This window comes from Perognathus longimembris, chromosome 19 (assembly GCF_023159225.1).
Source record: "Perognathus longimembris pacificus isolate PPM17 chromosome 19, ASM2315922v1, whole genome shotgun sequence".
NCBI classification, from domain to species: Eukaryota; Metazoa; Chordata; class Mammalia; order Rodentia; family Heteromyidae; genus Perognathus; species Perognathus longimembris.
Window position 1 is genome coordinate 17,408,109 of NC_063179.1, and position 23,908 is coordinate 17,432,016.

Genomic DNA, 23,908 nt, shown 5'->3' on the forward strand with positions numbered 1-23,908 from the left:
TCTCTCTCCCGCAATTCTAACGCCAGTGCTAAATGAACTTTGCTATCTCGAGGCCCAGAGGCCCAGGGGAGCTTAAGGTGGACGGTTTTTTTTTTTTTTTTTTTTTTTTTTTTTTTTTTTTTTTTTTTTTCTCACTGCTCCTTTGGCTTCTCCACCCCATTCTTGGATAAGGCAATGGGCATTTTTTTTTTTTTTTTTCCTTTAAGCTATTCTAAAGAGCTGGCTATGCAAACGCAACTTCAAGTCCCCGGGCTCGCCCTCTTCCACCTAGATGGCGCCCCAAGCTTCTGCTGCTTGGAAATTCTGAGCTGCCATCTCCCGGAATCTTCTCCTCCCAGGATCCCCGGGATTCTGGAGCCGGCGAGCCAGGACTGCAGGTTCCCGGGAAGGACGCCCAGCCCGTGGAGGGGCTTGCTGGCGGGGGGGCGGGGGGGATCCCCGCCCACCTTGTCATTCCCCCGTGGGGGATCCCCGCCCCCCGTGCCTGTCACTCCAGAAAGGGAGTTCCCGCCCCTCGAGTCCACCGGGGGAGGGAATCCCCGCCCATCCCGGAGGCTCCGCGGATCCCCAGCGCCGCGCCGCGAGACGCGGGCTCGCAGCGCCGGGTGCGTGCTGGCCCTGCGCAGGGGGACGCGGTGGGGCCTCCGCGGCGGGCGCCCCTCGAGCCGAAGGAGCCGGGGATCGCGCGTCCCGCGGCTGCCGGCAAAGCGCGGTCCCGCAGCTCCCGCCGGCCGGGCGCGGGGGCGGCGGCTCCAGTGGTGGTGGTGGCGGCGGCGGCGGCCGCAGCTGCGCGGGGAGCGCCGGGCGGCGCCGGGGTCTGGACGCGCGTGGAGCCCCGGAGCCCCAGCCCCGCGCGAGCCAGCAGGTGAGGCGACCGTTCCGCTACAGCCAGGACGTGGGGCGTAGGGTGAGCGCGCGGGGTGGGTGGGACCTTGGCACCCCCGGAGACCTGGTGCGCCCGGTAAAGTTCAGTGCAAAATGGGGTGAGGGAATCGCCCAGCCGGGGTCCCCGCGTTGGATGGCGCAAAGTCTCCCATCGGGGTGGGTGGGCTAGGGGAAGATCGCGTGGTGGACAGGAGATGGCGGGACCATCCGAGACGCACTGCTGGGGATCCGAAAGACAGGGCCGAGAGTCCTGATCCCGGGGTCTCTGGTTCCTCCCCCCGCCCGGATCCGACGTACAGGAGTGCTCCGGAGGCTCAGGTGCTGGCTCGAGGACCGTCCTTGCTTACTGCTTTCCACCCTCCCTGCCAGGGGAGAACGCGCGCGGGGGGTGGGGGGGGGGTGGCGAAGGAGTGGAATTGGGGAGCGCGAAGAGCAAGGGCATCTTTGGGGCCATGATTGGCATCTGCCAGGGAGATGGAGAACGTTCCAAGAGGGAAGTGTTTCTCTCCCTCTGAAAGTTCTTCCCTCTGTCCTCTCCCTGTCTGCTCTTCCCTCTCTTCTCCCACCCCCTCCCTTTTGCCCCTTCTCTCTTTTGCCCCTTCCTCCCTCTCTCCCTCCCTCCCCTCTCTCCTGCCCCCCTCTCATTTGCATTTGAAGTTTTTGGGCTATCGTCTCCCATGCTGGATAATCCATTAATGTGTCAGGCTGAATTGAGTGTGTGTGTGGGGGGGGGGGGGCAAGACTCCTGATAGTATTTGGCACAAGCCTGCCCTCGGCAGACCTAGTCTGTGCAGAGACCTTGGTAAGGAACACTAGATTGTGAAGAGCAAAGACCAGGGTGACAGACACCAGGGCATTCCAGTGTCCAGACCCAGGCTAGGCTGGAGCTTGGGCAGTGCTGGGGTGGGGGTGGGGGTGGCCAGGGTCTTGCCTCTTGCCTCATTGCACAGGTAAAGCCTATTGCTAAAGCTACTGGAGGTGGCTGCAGAGTGGTCTGTCTTTGTAGCCAGTCCCCCCACTTCCCTTCAGGGCCTTCAGAGCTCCAAGAAGCTCTCTCACACTCAACCTGCTCTATGCTCTATGCTTGGGGTTTGGGCCCTACCATTTCTACCAGGCCAGTGTTTATGGTCTGTGATTTCTGGGTAGAAGTAAAGGAGGTACAATCTGGCAGGTGTGGTGTGGGAGAGCTGTTTGTGGGGGTGGAATAGAATGTCTCAGAATACACCCCTGGTTGTAGGTGGCAGTTCTGGTTACATCAATTCCTTCTTCCAACAGGATAGGCCTAGAGCTGCTGCACTATAAAAGCCACGTAGTAGTGTGAGTTCATGTATGTGGAGGTAGCACTAGGGGGGGTGGCAGCTACTGAAAGAGGAAGAATCAGAACTAGGTGCAATATGTAGATGTGCCTCCCCTTACATAATTAATATGCTCATGGAAAAATATCGAATTATACTTGAAATCTATCATTGACATTGATTTTTACATGCACTTAACAGCAGTTTACTATTTAAGGAAACTTAGGATAATTTCTCTATTCATTTCAATCATGTTTTTGAAATACCTGTGGTTTGCTGGGCTTAGAGGTTCCAGGATGATGCTCACAGATGAAAAAGGTTCTGACCCTGCTCTCAGAGTTTCAGTCTAGCAGGAGAGAAGTCTACAGAAATCTGGGGAATCAACTAGGTACTTTTGGCATGTAAATGGTGCCTATGTTTTCAGCCTAGTGGCTGAAGGAATCAAGGGCTAATTGAATAACTGGGGGCTTTAAGTAATTGAAGAGTGGTCCAAAGAAAATATTTTGGGAATATGGAGGAGGAAGTCATTTTGGGTTGAGGGGATCTGAAAGGAGAACCATGGGGATACTCATGCCAGGTCCCGCCTTGGATGGGGGTTCCAGTCCTCAATGGAAGGGGTACATCCTGAAAGGCTGATCCTGAGGCCATTTGGGGGTTCCGTGGGGGGGGGGGGAGGGTCTACACGAAGGACTCTGTAGAGCCTACTTTTCTAGATGGTCAGGAAATGTTTAGGATTTTTGGACAAGGAACTTTCATAATTGGATATGTGCATCTCTTGCAGAAAGAATTGGGCCTGGGGAGAGGTGGGATGTGGAAATTCATGAGAAGGCTCTTGTAACAAGATCTAGGTACGGAGCGGCAATGAGGGTCTGAGCTGGTGTCTGGCAGCTGCTCAGAAGAAAAGAAAGACTCATCAGCTGTGGGTTGGAAAAAGTGTGGTTGGATTTGGAGAGAAGAAATAAAGATCACCTGCAGGTTATGAGTACACAGTGGGCGGAAGTAGGTAATTTGGGAGGTTTAGATTATGGCAAAACAAAAACTGGAGAAAAGACTTTCAGATTTCTCTTTCTTTGTCATTACCTCTCCTTGTACAAACTAAACATTTACACACAGACATGGACGCACACAAACCCAGTTACACACAGACATAAGGTGTAGACTTCCTGATCTTCCATTGTCTCTGTCCTCGGGTGGCAGTGATAGGAGTGGAGTCCTGGAATATCCTTTCCTTCCTGGTCATCCTGATAAACAGGATTAATTGAGATCTGCCTCAGGGCCTATCAGTGACCTGGCTGCACTCCCCAGGCAGTGGGCTGTCCTGTAGATTCCCCACTGTACCTACAGAGCCCCAGGAGCGCAATCCCAGGCTGTGCCTGTGGCTCTAGGATCTTGCCTTATCCATGCCAAGGTAAGACCTAGAACATTTGCTGTCAGCTTCTTCAGGAAGAAGAAGAAGGAGGAACATCCCAGAACTCTACCACCCCAAGCTGACTGTAGTCTAGGACATCTGAATCCTTAGATGGCAATGTCAGGTCTGATGGGCTATACGAGATAACCCAGAAGCCATGTCCTCCCTGGGTCTAGACAGCGTGACATTTAAAGCATGGTGGGATCATCTCTACTGGAAGGCGCTCTAACTCCCTCCTACTTTACCAACGACAAGAGGAAAAAAAAAATCCTGAAAGTGAACTGACAAAAGGACCCAACCAAACCCAAAGAGAGGCAACATTTCTTAAGAATAAAGACTTGGAGACTCAAGCATTTTAGCCTTTTTCTTCTGCCTTCACTAGTGTCACCATAGATCCAGCAGGATGTATTACAGGGGTACGAAGGGCTAGGCAGTCAACCCTCAACCAAGTCACTTAGGCATGTAGACCATCTGCAAAGTCTGAGAAGGGCCACTGCCCAGAAGGGAGAAAGGAAAGGGTCATTGACAGAGATTGAGGACAGTTCAGGAAGGATGGGCCCAGAGCATGGTTGTCAGAATGATAATCACAGAAAGCAGTAATTGCAAACTAGTGAGCATGGTTTCTGAAGTGTTCCAGTTACAATCGCTGGGTACCTTGAGGAGATGGTACAGCATTAAAGAAAGGTCCATTCAGGAAAGACCCCCTGCTTCCTCTCCCAGGTTTCTTTGGCAGACAAAAGAGAAGTGTGTGGGGGGGGGATGGAGAAGCCAGATAAAGAAGTGTCTGGGGGGGAAGAGGCCAGAGACCATCAAGAGCAAGGAACGGGGTGGGGGGAACACTGGCATCTGGAAGGTGGGAGGGAAGCAGAGCTTGGGGGAGGCCCTGGAGAGAGGGGGCAGAAGGGGGCATCTGCCGAGAGCTGACAGGGAGCTTGGTGAACCCAGCATCGGGCACTCTTTGCTGCCACTAAGAGGGAAAGGAAGGATTCCTGACTGGCTTGATGACTTAGCTGGCATCCAGCCATGCAGAGATCTTCTTGCTGGCCAGATGGGAATTTCAGAGCCTCTGTTTGCTTGTATGTAAAACTGGTACAATAGCTACTTCACAGAGTTGCTTCTAGAAGGTGTATCAAGAGGTACTGGGGTGTTGCAAGCCCTCCAAATGACAGCATCTGGTGCAGAGTGGCTCCTTGGGAATAGCGTGGTAATAAATGAGTTAGCCAAAGTCTGGGAGAGCCCCACAGAATGTAGAAGATAGGACACATTACCACACTTCATCTAGCCTTCCACCTTTGACTGAAAAGCTGTGGACTGTTCTGATCCATAGGACCTCCCTTTTCTCACCTTAAGGAATCATTGAAGTTGTCTGCCATCTTATCTACTCACTTGTCAGTGCTTCCATTTGTATTTCACTTTCCTTGTATGCAAATATCCAGTTGCAGGGCTCAGGGTAGGAGCACCTAGCTGATCACCCCATCCTCAGATCACCCTGTCCTCTCTGATTTGGAGGGCATAAGGCACTCTGACTCCCCAATTGTGCCTTTGAGGAAGCTGAGGCCCAGAATACTTTCCCCATTCCATTGCTGGCACTTGAACCTCAGCATATCTTTGCTTGATCTTTCAATGCAGGTGGATGAGGCAGAAACAAAAACCTGCATACCCTTTGGTTTTATTAATACATTTTTTATTGCATGTAGAAAGATTAAATAAATGTTCTTACATTAGTGTAGAGGGGAGGGAAATGAGCACTTTATTTACTAAACACCCTAGATGTATGGCAAGTTAAATTAAGTTGGGAAGAAATGGTAAGAATGATTGTTTTTAGGCAAACAGATGTGTAAGCCAGGCACTGGTGGCTCACATCTGTAATCCTAGATACTCAGGAGACTGAGATCTGAGGGTTGTAGATCAAAGCTAGCCTAGGTAGGAAAGTCTGTGAGACTCTTATCTCTAATTAACCAGCAAAAAGCCAGAAGGGAAGCTGTGGCTCAAGTGGCAGAGCATAAGCCTTGAGCATAAAAGATCAAGCACCTAGGCTCTGAGTCAAGCCTCAGGACTGGCACATACAAGAAGGAAAGCAAGGAAGGAAGGGAGGGAGGGAGGGAAGGGAGAGAGAAAGAAAGAAAGAGGAAGGAAGGAAGAAGGGAATGAAAAGAGAAGTTTAGAAAAAATTTCTCAGAATTATTCTTTGTACATCACTTTGACAATAAATAAATTAATGCAAAGTTATTCTTTGTTTTCCACCTGGGTAGTTTATATATAGATTGCATTCAATGTCCTTTGGCTTATTCATAGGTTGCACATGAAATAATAGGCCCTTTTATAGGAATTAAATCTTTCAAATGCATGATCTCATAATATGCATATTGTAGAAATAGAAAAAGAGATGAGTTGGGTAAGAATACGTCTCCTATGGAGTCTGGGCAGATGGAGGATTGGAAGCTAGGTAAGTCCTTGGATTCAGACTGAATATGAACTAATAAGGTCTCGATTCTTACTGACAAATGGGTTCTAGAAAACACTGGGAGCATTTACAGTAGGAAGCTCAGTGGTTGAAACAGCCCTTTGTGGTGGAAAAGGCCAGTCCCTGGCTGTGGCATCTCTCAGATGCCAGTGGCTCCTTCTCCATATCCCCTGCTCCACATTCCGACAGCTCCTGGGTGCTCTGGGCTTGTTTTACCTGTGCACATACATTCCGATTGAGGTGGCTGGGCTGTTGCCTGGCAGAAAATTCAAGCTTAAGAGTCTTACCTTTCTTTATGATGCAGTCTGATGAAGCCAGATAGCAGTGAACATCTGGCCTATGAAGTTAATTCTCAGATGATTTGTTTTGAGATGACTGAGAGCTTCTGTGGCTTTTCAAGCATGCTGGGACCCAAGAAGAGGTTTGGGAGAAATCGGGTTGGGGAACTGATTTTTGTAGCAATGCCACATGGTTGTTGCAAGTTTTGGATGAAATAATAGCAGAGAGATAGGGAAGATGTGTTCTGTGAAGCAGCCTGAAATGCCCAGATATCTGCAGGAGGATAAAAAAAAATATTTCAAACTCCTAAAGATCTAAAGATCCTTGAATAGCATAATCCAACCCCTGGTTTCAGATTGTAGTCAATTTAGCTGTGTTCAGATAGGATCTCTGCTGTCTTAGTAGCTTCGGTGGTATATTTGCCCTTAACAGAATGATGCCTCAGACTGGGTCCTTTGAGGCTCTTTGGCAGGAATGGAAGTGGATTTGAGCAGAGCTATTCCTAGTGACATTTTTATCAGCACTTGGACACTTCTAGTACTTGCCTTTACAAGCACTAGACTTTCACTCTGCCACCCCAGTCAAATCATCCAAGATAAAACACACAGCCTGTTGTCCTGGCCTCAGAGGAGTGAGGCACCAAAAATAGATGGCATTCATACCATGCAGAACAGGATTCCAACTTGTATGCAGGGACATAATTGGTGTTGTAAAATCCAAAGTCAGTTCCCTGGCTGGCACCTGCCCATCCAGGCAGTAGGAGTTACGCTGGGGTGATGGCGGGCAAGAGGGCCACTTTGGATTGTGGTGTCCTCAGTGTAGAGGGGGCTGTGGGCAACAGTGGGTCCTCACAGGGGAGGGCTCTAGCATTGCAGAGAAAGTTGGTGGGAGTGGATGCCATGGAGTTTTAAGCTCCTGAGACAGTCACTCCCAAGGAGATCTAGAGGTTCTTAGGAGAAAGACAGAATAACCAGCAGTCTAGTTCCTTTGGCCAAGGGCTGGCCTGGCTCATCCTGAGATGTTACTTTAATGCCAGAATTCTGTAAGACTGTATTCCTGGAGAGAAGAGAGGCAAGTTATCCATAATCTCGGGCTGGACTATATAAATCTAAGCACCCAGTAATGTCCCTTGGCCCTGAAGAATTACAGGTGTGTGTACGTATGTACACATTTTCAAACGTGGCTCCAGCGTGAGGTAAGTTCTGCTATTCCTTAGGTTTGTATGCAGGTGATCAAAGACAATCACCAGCTCTCTTCAAGTATTCCACTATCCTTTTCTGAACCTAAGAAGATGAGATTGGAGCCAAGTTTCATAAAACAAGATGTCAATAAACTGTATTTTTTGTGTCTTGGCCAATGGACACTTATAAAATGTCTGATTTCTGCTGTGTTCCAGTTGGTTTCTCACTTTTGGCACAGTATATTTTATAGAGATTTTGGTAAAACTAGATTGTGCTCTATGGGTCTGCTGGTGGAGAAAATTAACTTTCAAGGCTAAAATAGCCATGCAAATATTATTACAAGATCACTCAGTGTACAAAATTAGCGTGTCTTTCCTCCACAATTTGCCCCTGCCCACTCTCTACTCCTATTCCACCCTAGTCACCATTATTCCCAATATCATTAGGCTAAAGGAAGGGACAGCTGTCCCCAGAAAATGTGCTCTGAGTATCTTCATTGCCTGGGTTCTCATGAGAGAAGAGGCTTAGTGATGGTTTGAGGAAAGGAAGGTACCAGAAAGGATTGTGTTAATCCTTTTTTGAACCTACTACTCATCTCTAAGCACCTGAGCAGATGGATGACTGATTGATGGCTTTACTGGTGACTGCTGCGGAACAGCCCGCAACAATACTGTCACCTGGGAGAGGCACACGGCACCTGAGCACTCTTCCTACCTTCTGGTCCCTCGCCCGCTCAGTTTCCTGGCCACCATCTTTATCTTGAACAACTCTGAGGATGAGTTATCTTTTTCCCATGACCTTCAATTCCAGCTCAGTTACCAGCGCATCCATGGTTTCAATGTTCACTGTTAGGTGAGTGCGGATCTAGATGCTTTATGCAATTATCTCATTTAATTCTCATAACAACCCACTGAGGCATATACTTTTTTATTACTCCGAGGGCTGCCAAAACAAATTTGCACTCACTTGGTGGCTTACAGCAAGAGAAATTTATTTGTCTCACACATCTGGAGGTCAGAAGTCTGAAATCAAGTTATTGGCAGGGCCACGATTTCTCTAGGGGAGAAATCTTCATCCAGCTTCTGATAGCTGCTGGCTCTCTCGTGGCTTTTTCGCTCTGTTCTCTGCCTCAGTCTTCACATCCCCTTGTCTGTGGATGTGTCCTTCTCTTGTGTCTGCATTCTACTTTGTATGTCTGCTCTAAGGACATTTGTCATTGGATTAGGGACACATAGTCAATTCAGGATGATTATTCTATTTCAGAATCCTTAATGGTGTCTGCAAAGACCCTTTTGCTAAATAAGGTCAAACTGGCAGATTCTGGTTGAGTTCACAGGTCTGATGGAGAAGTGGTGTTGCAATGTGTCGTATTTAAGCTGAGATTTAAATAGTTACCTGGCTCTTCATAGAGCTTTTGTTCTTGATGATTACTCTCAATGGACTTTCCTTAATAAGTTCAGTAATTGTTTATGGTAGCAATGGCAAGATGGGAGGTTAGATAAAAAGATGCTATGACAGCCACACCTGCTGGTGCGCAACAATAATCCTACCACTCAGAAGGCTGAGATGGGAGGATGGACAGTTCAAAGCCAGCCTGGGCTACATAGCGAGCTCTTATTTAAAAGAAAGTATGTTCATAATTTTTGACTGGTACTCTTCTTCTCAATGGATTGAAAATATAATACAATATTCGTTCTCTTGTGATATCGCCCCAGGAGGATCAGCTTTGGGACATCTTCTCTGGGTATTCTTGCAATCTCCTAGGTAGAACTCAAATATTTCAAGGCCTTCCCTCTCATCTGCCTGTGATTGCCTTTCCAAATTTATGTCTAGTTTTGGCCTCTCTGCTGAGTCCCAGATTCACGTTCCCCACTGCCTGTGGATGCTTCCATATGAGTGTGTTAGAGACTTCACAAATCAAACACACCCAAGATGAGATGTCCCGTCTAGCTATTTCTTTCCTTCTCCTTCTTCCATCTCAATGAATGACATTACTATCTACCCAAAGGCTGATCACGCCCCCCAAACCGGAGACCACTCTTCCTGTGTCTCTTCCCTCCTGTTCTCCATCCAGATCCATAAGTAAGCCCTTCCTCCAGTCGATTCGCTTCTCTCCACCTCCACGCATCTCTCTAAGTGAAGTTGTGCTGTCTTGTCTCCACAGCCTTGCTGCAGTTAGTTCCTGTCTGGGATTCTTAAGGACCTTTGTCCTATTCTCTCCGAGCGACCAGAGGATCTTTTAAAATACTTTTTCCCTTATGGAGAGATTATTATCCATCCCATGTCCTCACACACGCTTGGCCTCCTCCACTGTAACATCCTCCACCGGTGTTTCATTTATTACAGCTGATAACACCTTGTAGACACATTGTTATCTCCATGTTCCTCGTTCACATCAGAGTGCCTCTTGATCAGATATATAAGGACTATATTGTACAGATTTGTTTCACTGCCTTAAAACCTACCAGGGTCCCACCCATTTATCCCCTCTCTCCCTGCTAACCCAGAGGGACCTATTAAAAGCACAGTTCAAGTTATGTCAGACCCCAGTTTGAAACTAGGGATCTCTCTTTGCTATTTGAATAGGACCCAGGTCACTTAGAGGCTGCCCTTTGTGCTTTTCAGTTCTGGAGCATACCAGATCCTGCCTTGATTAGTGCCCTTCATCTCTGAGATAACTGTAATCTGAAGTCACTATCTCTCAAGACCCTATCATTTGAGTCCGGTTCTGTTTGAAATGAGGCCTTGATTTATTCATTTATTGTCTATAGTTCGTATTGGAATATAAGCTTCATTAAAGAAAAGACTATCTTCTCATAAGACCATTCACATGGCCAATTTTCCTTCAGTTTTTCATAATAGGCTTGTTTTTATTTCTGACCTAGTACAGAGTTTGAACTCAGAGCTTCCTGCTCTTGCATGTCTTTTCCACTCATGCCTGGCACCCTATCATGTGAGCCACACCTCCAGTCCAAAGACTGTTTTGTTCCTGTTTTTCAGGAGCCCACAAAAGTACCTGGCATATTTGTTGAACAAGTTGCACATGTAACAATATTTCAGCATCATTCCTACTTATTTTTTCAGATGAGGAAACATTTGCCCAGAAAGGTTAAGTGGCTTGTCTAAGATTTCATACCTACTCAGAGATGGAGCAAGAATTTGAATCCAGATCTCTCTGTTAGCCCATATTTTCTCTACCAGTACACCATGCAGAATCTCTGAGAAACAGGAACTACCCAGGATTCCCACAGTCTCTTCAGAGCTCTGAGCTTTCTCATTCATTTTCCTGTTCACAAACCCAAGACACAGATTGTTAACACTAGGGGGGAAATTTAGACTTATTTGGATTCCTAATGTTTTCAGAGAAATCATTTTCTCTAAGCTCCAAGTGCTAAGAAGTCAATTCCCCTTTTTCTTCACTTTAGGGTTTTGAGGCTCAAGGCCTTTTCCTCCCTTGAATTCATCCTGAGACAATGGTTTAAGCCCTTTTCCTTGAACCCTCAACAAAAAAGTGGGAACAGTGGAGCTCACTGAACACTGGTGAAAGTGAACTTGTGGGTAGAGATGGGAAGGAGAGACTGGGAGAGACTGAGGGAACAGAGGACACTGTATGAAAGGAAATGCACTCATGACCCAACTCATGTGATTGTAATCACTCTGTACATCACCTCTATAATAACAATAAAGAAAATTAATTTTTAGGGCTGGGAATATGGCCTAGTGGCGAGAGAGCTTGCCTCGTATACATGAGGCCCTGGGTTCGATTCCCCAGCACCACATATACAGAAAACGGCCAGAAGTGGCGCTGTGGCTCAAGTTGGCAGAGTGCTAGCTTTGAGCAAAAAGGAAGCCAGGGACAGTGCTCAGGCCCTGAGTCCAAGGCCCAGGACTGGCAAAAAAAAAAAAAGAAAAGAAAGAAAATTAATTTTTAAAAAAGAGCAAAGGTGACCATTTTGAGTCCTGAGGTGAGAAGTTAGTGTTCCTGTGCATACAGACAATGCCCTAAGGTCTCTTCATTCTGTATGTACACACACACAAATATATATAACTGAGAAATTTTCCTGTAGTTTTCTCTTCTTTGCCTCTAAATCACTTTCCTGTTGACAAAGCCTTAGAATGAGAACATAGCCTTCACTTTTATGTTGGGTAGAAAACCCTCTCACATTTTTGGGAGGTGGTGCTGGATTTTGAACTCAGGTCCTGGGTGCTGTCCCTGAGCTTCTTTGTGATCAAGGCTAGCCCTCCACCACTTGAGCCACAAAGCCACTCTCTGAGTAGTTTATGGAGATAGGAGTCTCATAGACTTTTCTTCCCTGAGCTGGCTTCCAACCCCGATCCTCAGATCTCAGCTTTCTAACTACTCAGGAGTACAGGCATGAGCCACAGGCACCCAGCTTGATCTTTTTCATTTTGGGCTGTCCTGAAAAGACTAGTCTGTCTCCAGCTTTGAGTTAATTATGGAAGAAGCCAATGATGGGATCTTGCCATATGTGAAGCTTCAATGTTAAAGACTGTAAGAATGTGAAAATAACTACATTCCCTCATGTCGAACCTTTCCCCTCTAAAATACAGCACCTTACTAAGTCGCCGAGGTTGATCTTGAAGGCCTGGGTTCCAGTGATTCTTTTGCCTCTGTTCATTGAGTAGCTAGGACTACTGGGATACGCCACCACATCTAGCTTCGGCCTCCTTTTAAACATATAGTCCATCTTGAGACTATGTAGGTATCCCAGACCCTACTCTTTCAGGCAAATTGTAATTGTGAGAATGTCCCAAGACCCACAAATATTGCTTGAGCTTTTATTACTTATGATAGGAAGAACTATAGTGGCTGCTGAGGACATGTGGCAGATAGAGCTGCTCTCATGAAGGAAGGAGGAACTCTGGCCTTTGATAAGCCATGCACAGCACCTCTGCTGTTACCAGTGGGGTTTGCTATGGTAACCAGAACTTGCCTGAGGGCTGTGCCTGTAAAGTGTCACTCATTGATAGTACCCTTTATTTTTAGCGTAAAGCAAAGTGGAGCTGCTCGGTGTTCCCATGAAGAGTCAGGTGGGCAGTCATAATGGATGAATTGTATTTGCTGTTCTCGTGTGCAATGTCACATCCACCTCAGTTCTCAATGCTCAAGATACACTTCTGGAATTCCATTGGTTAAAGACCTTGCTGGAACATATACAGTAGGGTAGATAGCCTTACTTTTTTTTTTAATAACTCTTTCTCAGCTGCTAGTCTCCATTTTTGTCTTGACACGGCATGTAAGCTAGGCTAACAATGGTGGTCCTGCAGAGAGGAGGTGGGTAGCAGCCCATAAAGCCACTGAAATCTGAAAAAATACAGCAAACACTAGAAGAAAGTAGTATTTTTCCTCTCAACATGATGCTCAGTTTTCTTCCTAGAGCTTGTGCTTTGTCCTTAGTGCCCTCAAACCAAATTTTCTCCTTCCCTTTCAACTAATGTTTAGCCTGTGCCATGTAGAGAAAAGATACACATGCTTCTTATTCTATGCATGGAGAATAAAGATAAAATTTACATTTCCCTGAATTATCAATTGTATCAAAGTATTTTGCTGGCCAGAAGGTACCAGGTCATATTAGATCTTTATGAAGGTTGTGTGTGTGTGTGTGTGTGTGTGTGTGTGTGTGTGTATGTTTGTGTATGTGCACCCACATGTGTGCACTGGAGCTTGAACTCATGCATTCTCTCTACCACTTGAGCCACACTGCCAATCCAGCATTTTGCTGGTGAATTGGAGGTGGAGCCTCAGACATTTTCTGCCTGGGCTGGCTTTGAACCTCCATCTTCCACCCCTCAGCTACCTGACTAGTTAAGATTACAGATGTGAGCCACTAGTGCCTGGCTTTTCTTTTTGTTTTTGTTTTTAATGAAAGAAATCAGTGTCCAACAGGCGTGTCTGGTGAGAGAAGAATCTGGTCGCATTCATTTTCAGGTTATACTTGCGGCTAATCTGTGAAGTCTGCATGGTCTGAAGTGGCACTGCCTTTGGAATTTATAATCTAGTGGAGGAGATAAGAACTCTGAAGTGGTGCTAGTTGGGAGTTGCAATAGCTGAATGGGAAGATGAATTCTATGAAGCATCTGAAGAGTTATTTACCTTCATCAATAATGGCTTTTCCCAATGCAAAGCTTTTCCTTTTCACAGTGATCATTTTTTGGAGACTTCATGAACTCCCTACAGCACTTGTGCAGCTCTGTGCATTCATTCAGTAAATTAAACATTTCTTTGAGATCTACTATGTGTCAATCCTTTAGGTTCTACCAAGAAAGACATTCATTATATGTTTTAAGGTGAGCTAAGAAGAACATGACCCCATAGAGAAGTGGTTTTTAACCCATGTACGTTTCCATCTGCTCTTATCAAGTTCACACTAATGATGTTCATATGAAGTGAAGTTTATTTTTGTTGGTTTGTTTTCATGTATGCCAGTAATGGAGCTTGGACACAGGGCCTGGGTCCTTCACTTAGCTTTTTCTGCTCAAGGCTAGTGCTCTACTACTTGAGCCATAACTCCACTTCCAGCTTTTTTTGGTAATTAATTGGAGATAAGAGTGTCATGATCTTTCCTGCCTGGCCTAGTTTTGAACTGCTCTCTTCAGATCTCAGCCTCCTGAGTAGCTAGGATTATAGGCATGAGCTACTAGCACCCACATCATTTCTGAGGCTTTTACTTGATCCCTCAAAGCATTCAACATTTGCAGTTCTTCCCTCCCTTACACTGGAGGTACTCTTTATCTGGGCTCTTTGGGCAGCCAGCATTCCTTCTGCTTTCCATGGTTTCTCTCCCTTCTTGCTAACTCCTCAGTCATGCTGAGGGACCCAGAACCCAGTACTTGAACTTCTCTTTGCTTTCTGTCATTGCTATCTGTGATGTCAGTCGTCCTGTGACTTTAACAGCCATCCATAAGCCAAGAACTTCTGCCCCTGCCTCTCCATCTTGCATTAGCCTGCCTGACCTCTGCCAAATGGCTAATGGTCATCTCTACCCTTAGTGTCTCAAACCAAGTTCTGATGCTTCAGACTGGTGGTCACTAGTGGCTCACACCTGAATTCCTATGTGCTCCAGGAGGCTGAGGTCAGAGTTGGAAGCCAGCCCTGGCATGCCAATCAGGGAGCCTTTATCCCCAATTATCCAATCAAAAGCCAGAAGTAGAGTTGTGGCTCACGTGGTAGAGTGCCAGCCATGAGCAGAAAAGACAAGTGGGAGTGCAAAGCTCTGAGTTCAAGCCCCAGGATGGTGCATGCACATGCACACACGCACACACACACAAACACACGCACGCATGTGCGCGCGTCTATAATTTAACCATTGCTCATCATTTCCTTCCCCCAAGCTACCCTCATAGTTCAATTGGACTATTTTAAGAGTCCCTCAATTGCTATCTTCCCTTTTCCTCTCATATTTTATTCCCAACAGAGCTGCCAGAATGATTCTAGGAAAACATAAATCATGTCATGTCACTTCTTTGCTCAGACCTCCCAAGAAATTCCCTTCCCTCTCAAAGCCAAACTCCTCATATAGCTATCAGCCATGGCCAGACCTCTCCTTCCCTTGCCTTTCCTCACTGACTTCATCTCTGTCACTCTCCCGGTCAGCACTAGCTACGCGTGCACACTTCTGCCTCAGGGTTGTTGCACCTGCTGTTCCCTTCACCTGAAATGTTCTTTATGTCACTGAGTTCTCCCTCACTTCTTTCAAGTCCTGATTCAAATGCCTCCATTGGTGAAAGACTTTTTCTGTGCCTCCAAACTCCAATCTAAGACTTCGTAACCGCCTTTCTTGGTTTGTTTCTTTTTTTTTTTTTCATTTCATTTACTCTTGTTCTATTCCAGTAAGGTGTCACATTTTATACAGACTGAGTCTGGACTAGAATCATCCTACTTACACTTCCTTTGTAGCTGAGATGACAGGCATACATGATGACCACGGAGAACTTTTTATTGGTTGAGATGGGGTCTGGAAAACTTTCTGTTTTGCCCAAGATTGCCTCAAACTGCAGTCTTTCCAATCTCTGCCTCCTGCGTAGCTTGCATTATAGGTGTGAGCCACCATGCTTAGCACTATGTATTACTGACTTAATTTGCTTTTCTGCCTGCTTCTATATACAATGTAGAATTGATTAAGGCTTTTTGGGAGAAGGAAGGGGGGAATTTTATTTGGTTCATTGTTGCACTGTGAAACATTTAGGAAAATGCTTGGTTTGTAGTAGGCCCTTAGTAAGTATTTGTTGGGAAAATGAAATAGGATCGTTGGTGTTTTTAATTGAAATATGAGTGCCCCAGGGGTTGTGATTTAATTGGCACCAGGTACGACCCAAGCACCAATATTTTTTGAAGGCTCCCCAGGTGATTTTAATGTGAAGCCAGAGTTGCAAACTGCTGCCTCATGACCTGAACTCTGTGTTGTAGTTCTCCTTCTTGGAATTTTACCTCTGTGGCATATGCTGCTGAATTCCTAGAAAAACCCATTTGTTTCCAAATTTAAATTGCAGTGAGTGGTTTTAATGAAACTTGTTCTGTGTTTGAGAGCATATTAGGATCTTAATTGGAGCACTGTGTTACAGTAAATATAGTGGCCATTCATCTCTGTGTGACCTTGGCTGACCTTGGATAAGAGGCCCGGACTCTGCCTTACAGAGACAAGTGTGTTCTTTGTTAATTTCCCAGGCGAGTGTCAGAGTTTTGTCTTTATATTTCAAAAGGGAGAGGGGATTGGAATCTAGCTGATTATAAACTTCATTTGCCTAAGTGGACTATGTACATTTATCCAACGCCTCACTCCACCCTCAAATGCCACCAGCCCACTGTCTAGATTCTATCCATCCCCTCGAGGCCCAAGTGATGTCTCCTTCCTTTTGAGAAGTCTTTCTTCCTTTCCTGTTTGGCAGCCTCTCCCAAAATGCCTGGCTCCCTCACTTGGCATCCAGCCCCTGTTGTTTTGGTTGGTGAACCTTTTCCTGAAGGTGTCTTTGTTTTTCTCTTGCTCAAACCCTTCTCAGATTAGACCAGGCCTGAGGGCACTGGGCCATCTTTTCTACTTCTTTGTGTCCCCAGCAGCCTGCAATAAGCAGATGTTAGTGAACTGATTAAGCTCCTCCTGTTTAATGCACTATCCGAGGAGGTCATAATTAGGGATTCTATGTCATAAATATCCTAACACTTTTTGCAGTCTAGTTTGTCCTTAGTGCTCTACCAACTGAGCCACACCTCTAGCCTCACTTTTTGCTGATTATTTTGGAGATAGAGTCTTCACAAACTCTTCTGGCCAGCCTGGCTTTGAACCTCAATCTTCTAAATCTCAGCCTTCTGAATAGCTAGGGTTACAAGCATGAGCCATCGGGACCTGGCTCATTTTATGAATTAAAAAGAAAACTGAATATGTATTTTATAAGATTTAAAACTCTCGGTTCAGTACCTTGATTGGAGATGACATACTTAAGAAATGTGAGCATAATGATGTTGGGTCTTATTTACACAGTCAGATTTTCAGCCCTAAAAGTTTAAACTGCATTTTTAGGACTGCTTAGAAGGACTCCTCACAATAGGAAAATGGGGCACTTTGGGGGCTCTCTTTATTTGAATTAGTGACCTTCCTGTTAGTGTCTCATTATCCCAGTGACATGTGTCACTTCAGCCTGGGAGATCAGGTACCATGACACAGGGGAGCTGGAAGAAGGTTGAGAAACAAAATTCTTCACACCTTGTGGCCTTTCTGCAGCCTTGGCGCGAGGAAAAGTGACATCATGGTGAGACAGGATATGTTACAAAGCTATAAAGGGCTGTGAACCGATGTCCATCTGGTTATAAGTATGTGAGACACACCAGGAACACAAAGGGGCCGGACTGTCCGGCCAGTGTGTTATGGGAAAGCTGTGGACAAGTGTATAGGGACTTTTCAGCTTGAAAAGATGCTTGAATGGTCACAATGTATGGTTTCTTTATTTTTGCTTGTTTTGTTTTCCTTTGAGACAGGCTTGCCCCAAACTGCCTGGAAAGTCATGATCTCTTACCTCAACCTCCTGAGGGCAGAGATTGCAGGGGTATGACACCACACCCAGCCTTTGTAGTACCTTGATAGCAGGGTGCAGAAATTCAAAGCAGCAGCAGCCCAGGGACATTGGCAGTGGGCCAGCTACACTCCCCGACAGGAGCTAACGGATTGGTGTCCACCCCGGAGAGGACCAGAGGCACAGTTCTGCCATGGACTCTATTCTGCTCCTGTTCAACATTTTCACCAACAACCTGAATAATAAAGGTGTAGGTGACAGGTTTGTCCCATTTGCTCATGACCCAGATCTGGAAAGCACAGTGACCTCATTTCACTCCAGAGTTAGAATCAAAATAGACTTCCAGGATAGGCCAAGTTTTGCGAAGTCAGCCATGGAACAATGGGCGGAGATCCAGCACTTCATCTGAAAAAAATAAAGTCCAACTGTACTGATGACAAGGTGGTGAGGAACCTGTTTTAACAGCAGCCTTTGTGAGGAAGTCAGGCGTTACGTGGGACCAGGTGGCTAATGTGCAACAGCACTGTGATGTGCCTCTTCCATGTGCTATCAACCGGGTAGGAGGCCCCAACACGGATCACTGAGCTCTGCACACGTCCAGTGTGTCTGTCACTCTGGGCAACACGGCGCTGTCAAGTGGCATGGTCCAGAGGCGAAGGCCCAAGATGGAGGAGTCAGTGGGAAGGATTGGCTGGCATGATAGAGGGGGCTGCCTCCTAAGTCCTTTCCTTTTGCAGCCTCTACCTCTGTGGACCTTGGCTTTAATCTCGCCTTTGCCAAAACCCTAACTTCCCTATCTCTTTCCCTGAGCCCATCCTCCAAAGTCACTACAAAACTGAAGCTGGAGCTGATTGCCCACTGGCAATCACCCTCGTAATCCTAGCTACTCAGGAGGCTGAGATCTGAGGCTCACAGTATGAAGCTATCTTGGACTCTTATCTCCAATTAACCAGCAAAAAGCCATAAATAGAGCTGTGAGTCAGCTGGTAGAGCTCCAACCTTGAGCCCAAAAGCTCCAAGGCCAGGGACAGAACTCTGCCTCAGAGTTCAAGCCCTTGTATTGGCACAAAAAATAATAATAATTAAGTTGAGCCAGCTATATATTTTTATCCCTGGATCCTAGCTACCAAGCATTTCACAGAAGGAAAACCCATCCAGCATTTTGGAGTGATGTAACTACAATATAGTGGTGTCTAACCTCACCAGAGTGACTGGATGAAAGACCCTCGTCGCTACCCACTGCCGTACCCCCCATCTCCTCCCATAGCCTTCTCCCTCCCCCTCAGCAGGAGGCTTTAGAGAGACAGGGAGGCAGTAGGAACACCCCAGCCTTGCACCCCCACAGATTTGCTATTTCCACATCTGGCCTGCACTTGTCCCCTCGAGATTCTGAGGACATTCCCCTGTGTTCAGCAGAGATTTCCCCCAGCCCTCAGGAGACTGTCTCCTGCTTCTCTCACCAGCATGCCTGGCCACGTCACAGGAGCCTTTAACCTGTCTGTGGCTATGAGCATCTTGCCTTCATCCTGTTCAAACCTCCCCACTCTTTAATTAAGACCCCCGTGCCCTATATGCTTAACAACCAAGTTACTTGAAAAATTGGTCTCTATTGGCTGTTTTCACTTCTCTAATCTCTCATTAATTCCTCCATGGACTGTGCAGTCTAATTACCACTCCCACCCTCATCCCCCGCGGGTCCCCACAGCAAATCCAGTGGGAGTTTTTCAACATCGCCTTCAGTTATGAGACGCTGTTCTCCCAACTTTTCTGGCTGTGTTTCCCTCCAGGGACTCATCGCCATCTCCAGCTATGGCTCAATCTTCTCTCTGGGCTCCTCTTCATGGATCCCTTTAATTAATCTTTCCAGCAATCCTTCTAGCCCATCTGCTGCTTTTGATTGGGTTTTATACTTGGCCTCTTAACCTTTCATGTCTTTATCTCTGCTTCCCACTCCCAGGATATTTGAGACAGCTTTTCAGCTTGAGCCACCACCTAGGAACTGCTCACCCCACATCTGTACCTTCAGCCCCCACCCCCCTCCTGAGCTGTGGATCTAGAGGTGGCTCAGTGTCCACCTGCCAACTCAACCTGTTCAAGGTGACTCAGCTCCTCACAAGCAACATGTCCCAAACAGAGCTTCTCACTTTCCCCCTGCTCCTCCTCTTCTGTTTCTGAAGTTGGCCAGTGGTATCCCCCACCCAACCAACTGTGCTCCAGATTAGAAATCTGGATGCTTCCCTTGCTTCTTTATGGTACAAACCATTGCATGACCAATATCAAGTACTCTACTGGCTTTTTTGAATAGGACTCCCAACAGTTCTGCACCAAAGGCCAGAACAAGAGCCAAAGCACTGACACTAAGAGCTAGAGAAACAATCTCGCAGGATTCTCCAGTCTACCTGGTTCCAACAGACACAAGTACATTGGGAGCTTTGGAGCTTCTTTTTCCAGCAAGCGTTGAGCAGTGTCTGGAGGAACCATGTCACAATGTTGAGCTGGAGGAGTTCTAATGCCTTTACCAACTTGAGATTTAATTCAGTAACTGGTAAGTCCCTTCTGTGTACTTTGTCTGCACCATTTCAGTAGGCTTCCTGACAGCTCACTAGCTTCATTGATGGAGAAGTAATGTTCCTACGGTGACCTGACTCGATAGTCAGACTTCCATAGGAAGACATGGTCTCCCCAAAGCCTGCTGTTTTCAATAAACCACCGCCTTCCATTTGGCATTAGAGAGAAACTTCAATTCAATTGAATGCAGTCAGCTGTACACCCTCATTGGTACAATTAAACCTCTGAGGATAATAGAAGAGAGCAATTCTTTGATCCAGAGCTTAAATTCAGAGCCTAATTCTCCTAAAATATGTCCCCGTGTTTGTTGGCATGTTACAGTTCCCCTCCATTTCGACAAATGCCCAATGCAATTTTCGTTATAGGCTACCCCCTCCCGTTTCCACAGGCTTTGAAAGAAACACAGGAGGAAGGATTAACTCTTCCCTCGACTTAGAAGGGCCTTTAATTAAATGCAGGTCCTTGCTTCAGAGCTTCCCGGCTGTGACTAAAATAGCAGCCTTGCTTGTGACGATGTGTAGATAGGAGCTCCATCCTGGATTTTCGGTTACATACTGGAGAGAAAGGGAGATGTCATAGATTGGGAAAACTTGAATTATGAAAAGGATATAAATGCAAATGTCCATGCAAATGTATATTCAAATACATGTGCAAATATTTACTTCCTTTTAACTTTGTGCCTCTAGTACATTGTTCTGGTAGGAAGGAGAGGTCTAATTAAAACAGCTGAAGAAAGGAGTCTGAATGGATAGTAGAGTCCAGCTCTGAAACCCAAGCTGTAGGCCTCAGCTTGCAGATAAGTTGTGAGTGGTTATTTTTGTAGTGTTCCTTAGTCCGCCATTCTCAGAACTGGAAAGAGAACTTACTCCCTTACAGCCTCCAAGATGCACAATGTGTTTCTCCATTTCTCCATCTTGCACCTGATCCTAGCCCTATTGTTCGAATGCACATAGAGCTTGCTCAGTCTGTGGGCCCAAGGGGAGGCAAGGCCTGCGTAATATAAACCCAGCAATAATTTCTTACCCTAAAGACAGATAGAAATAACCTGCTATTCTCTCCATTACTTTTATTTTTAGAGATCCAGAGGCAAAAACTGTATAAGGTAAATGAATAGTGGGAGAGGGAGGAGGTGGGTGGGAAGAAAAGATGGAGGCCTCAATAGCCAGAACAGTGCTCTCATCAAGACTCTGCCTCTAGCCTTGGAACTGGAGGTGAGGTAGCTCACCCCAGGACCCGGTTCCCTCACACTCAGAAGGAAACAATTGCAGTTAGTAATTCCTAAAGTCTCCTTGGTGTCTAAAAGAAAAAATGTCTCCACACCGTAAGGACCAGTGTTTTAATCCACATGTTGTCTGCCTTTGTCCTTTTTTGGCTTCTAGAACAAAGAAAAGTACCATCACGGAATGGTTCATCAGCAACAGAAACGTATGTCTCACTGTGGTGGAGGTGGGAAGTCCAGATCAATGAGCAGGCGTGTTCTGTGCTGGGTGAGGACTCTTTCTCAGGTTCACAGAACATGTCTTCCTGGCAGATCTCACAGGAAGGAAGGGGCTGCTTTGTGGGTCTCTTGTATAAGAGCACTAATTCTGCCAGGCACCAGTGGTTTACACCTGTAATCCCATCTACTCAGGAGGCTGAGATCTGGGGATCTCAAAGCCAACCCAGGGAAGGAAAATCCGTGAGGCTCTTGTCTTCAGTTAACCCCCAGAAAACTGGAAGTGGAGCTCTGGCTCAGAGTGGTAGAGCACCAGCCTTGAGTGGAAGAGCTCAGGGACAGTGCCCAGGATCTGAGTTCAAGCTCCATGACCTACTTCCCCCCACCCCCCCAAAAATGAATACTAATTCCTATCATGAGAGCTGTGATCTTAGGACCCAATCAGCTCTGAAAGGCCCACTTTCTCCCACCACCAAAGAAAGGGGAGCAGTGAGGGTTATACACAGACATTCTGGCCTGGAGCCCTGCTTGTTACTTGTTTATTATTTCCTGCCTCGCTCCTAAGACCCTCCCACATGGACAGTGGCCTGGATGGATCTCACCTGTCCCAGATGGATAAGTTTCTTTCAGTGAAGCTACTCAGAACAAAAGATTGATGTTTGTTTGGAATATGCTCCATAGATAGTAAAAGCCGCTTTGCCGCTGACTCGTTCTCGTCTCAGGCCCAGAGAGGCAAAGCAGCTTTCCAGGGGTCACACAGTAAGGATTTCTCCTCTTGGGACTTTCCCCTACTGCCCCAAATGGCAAGGAACAGACACTTGGAGTTCACTGTTGCACAGAAAATTATAGTTTCATGACCAAGAGAGCTATTTTTAAGTGGAGAGACTGCTTTACCTTGACATTTTTTTTTTTTAGAAAAAAAAATAAACAAGTGCGCTCCATTTGTCCTTTTAAGCCAATTTAAAAAGTGTGCCTTCTCTGTGCTGTTGGAATTGGCAGGCTGACATCTTGCAGACAGACTGTTCTGGTCTATTCGGTGAGTTGTTATCCCAAACGCAAATCTGACTCACGGGTGAGATCATGAGAAATCTGGACTCTTTTTCTTGATGACTTTTTCTTTCCTATTCCAGTTTTCTTTTGTGGTATCTGGCTCCGAGTGATACCCAGGCTGGGCAGTAGAATCAAACAGATTTGTTCCTCGGATGGTCTCTGCTGTCCTATGAGTCACAAGACAGCGGGAGCAAGTCTGACCATGACTGGCGTGTGGCTTTGGTGTGGAGACTTAGGGGCATGTTTACACGTGTTCGTGCATACAGGGACCTTTGGCAAAGAAAATGTTCTTCAGGAAAAAAAAAGATTTTGAGCCCTCCTGGCAAGATGAACTGTTCTCATTCCACAAGTGTGTATTGAATAGTAGCTCCATGTTGCCAGGTGTTGATGACTTAATGGGACATCTATCTAAATTAAATAAGTAAATATCACCTAGTCTATACATTAAGATAATGATCCCTGCTGTAACTATTGGACTTCCATATTTTAGTGAAGATTTATGTTAACTGGACAGCAGAAAAAGATGCTCATGCCTGTAATCCTAAATACTTAGAAGGCTGAGATCTGAGGATCAGGGTTAGAAGCCAGCCCAGAGAGAAGAGTTCATAAAACTTTTATCTCCAAATGAAGCATAGAAAACCTGGAAGGAGAGTTGTGGTTCAAGTGGTTTGAGTGAAAAAGCTAAGGGACAGTATCCAAGCCCTGAGTTTAAGTCCAAGAACTGGTGTATTATGTGCTCTCTCTCTCTCTCTCTCTCTCTCTCTCTCTCTCTCTCTCTCACACACACACACACACACACACACACACACACACACGCTCTCTTTGATATAACAGCCCAGTGCAATTCTTGGCTGTCTTCTGCATGGTCGTTCAGGAACTCTGGCTTTTTCAATGTTGTCCTCATTTCCTGGGGTGGCAAGGAGTCTGGCCCCAGCTAGGAGGAGGGACGCAGGAAATGGTAGGGAAAAGGTGCATTTACCTCTGAGGTGCCAGGGCTAGGAAGCAGCACCTAGTCCTGCTACCTACATTTCAGCAGTGAGAACAGACCAGACCACCATAACCCTGGGTTTGTGTTAGGAAACACCGCCCAGGACGGGTCTCCACTATGTTCTCAAATGTGGGGAAGATGTGGAATGTTGATATTTGCTGCTGGTTCTGTTATTATCCCTTATTGGGAGCAGTGTCCTTCACTTGTACTTAAGATGCTATACAAGTAGATAAGAGACAGCAGATAAGACCCAATCTGATTTGTTGGGGGTTTGTTATCACTTATGCCTTCTTTCATTTCAGCTCCCTACCCAGCTTCCGTGTCTTTTA

General features: G+C 46.3%; 1 protein-coding gene across 1 annotated transcript in view; it reads left to right on the forward strand.

Moving 5' to 3' along the window:
* Positions 1 to 799: 799 nt before the first annotated feature.
* Pdzd2 (PDZ domain containing 2) overlaps positions 800 to 23,908 on the forward strand; it is a 347,654-nt gene continuing 324,545 nt past the window's right edge. Inside the window, 1 exon segment of the mRNA XM_048368575.1 lies at positions 800 to 865. The gene's annotated coding sequence lies outside the window, so the exon portion shown is untranslated.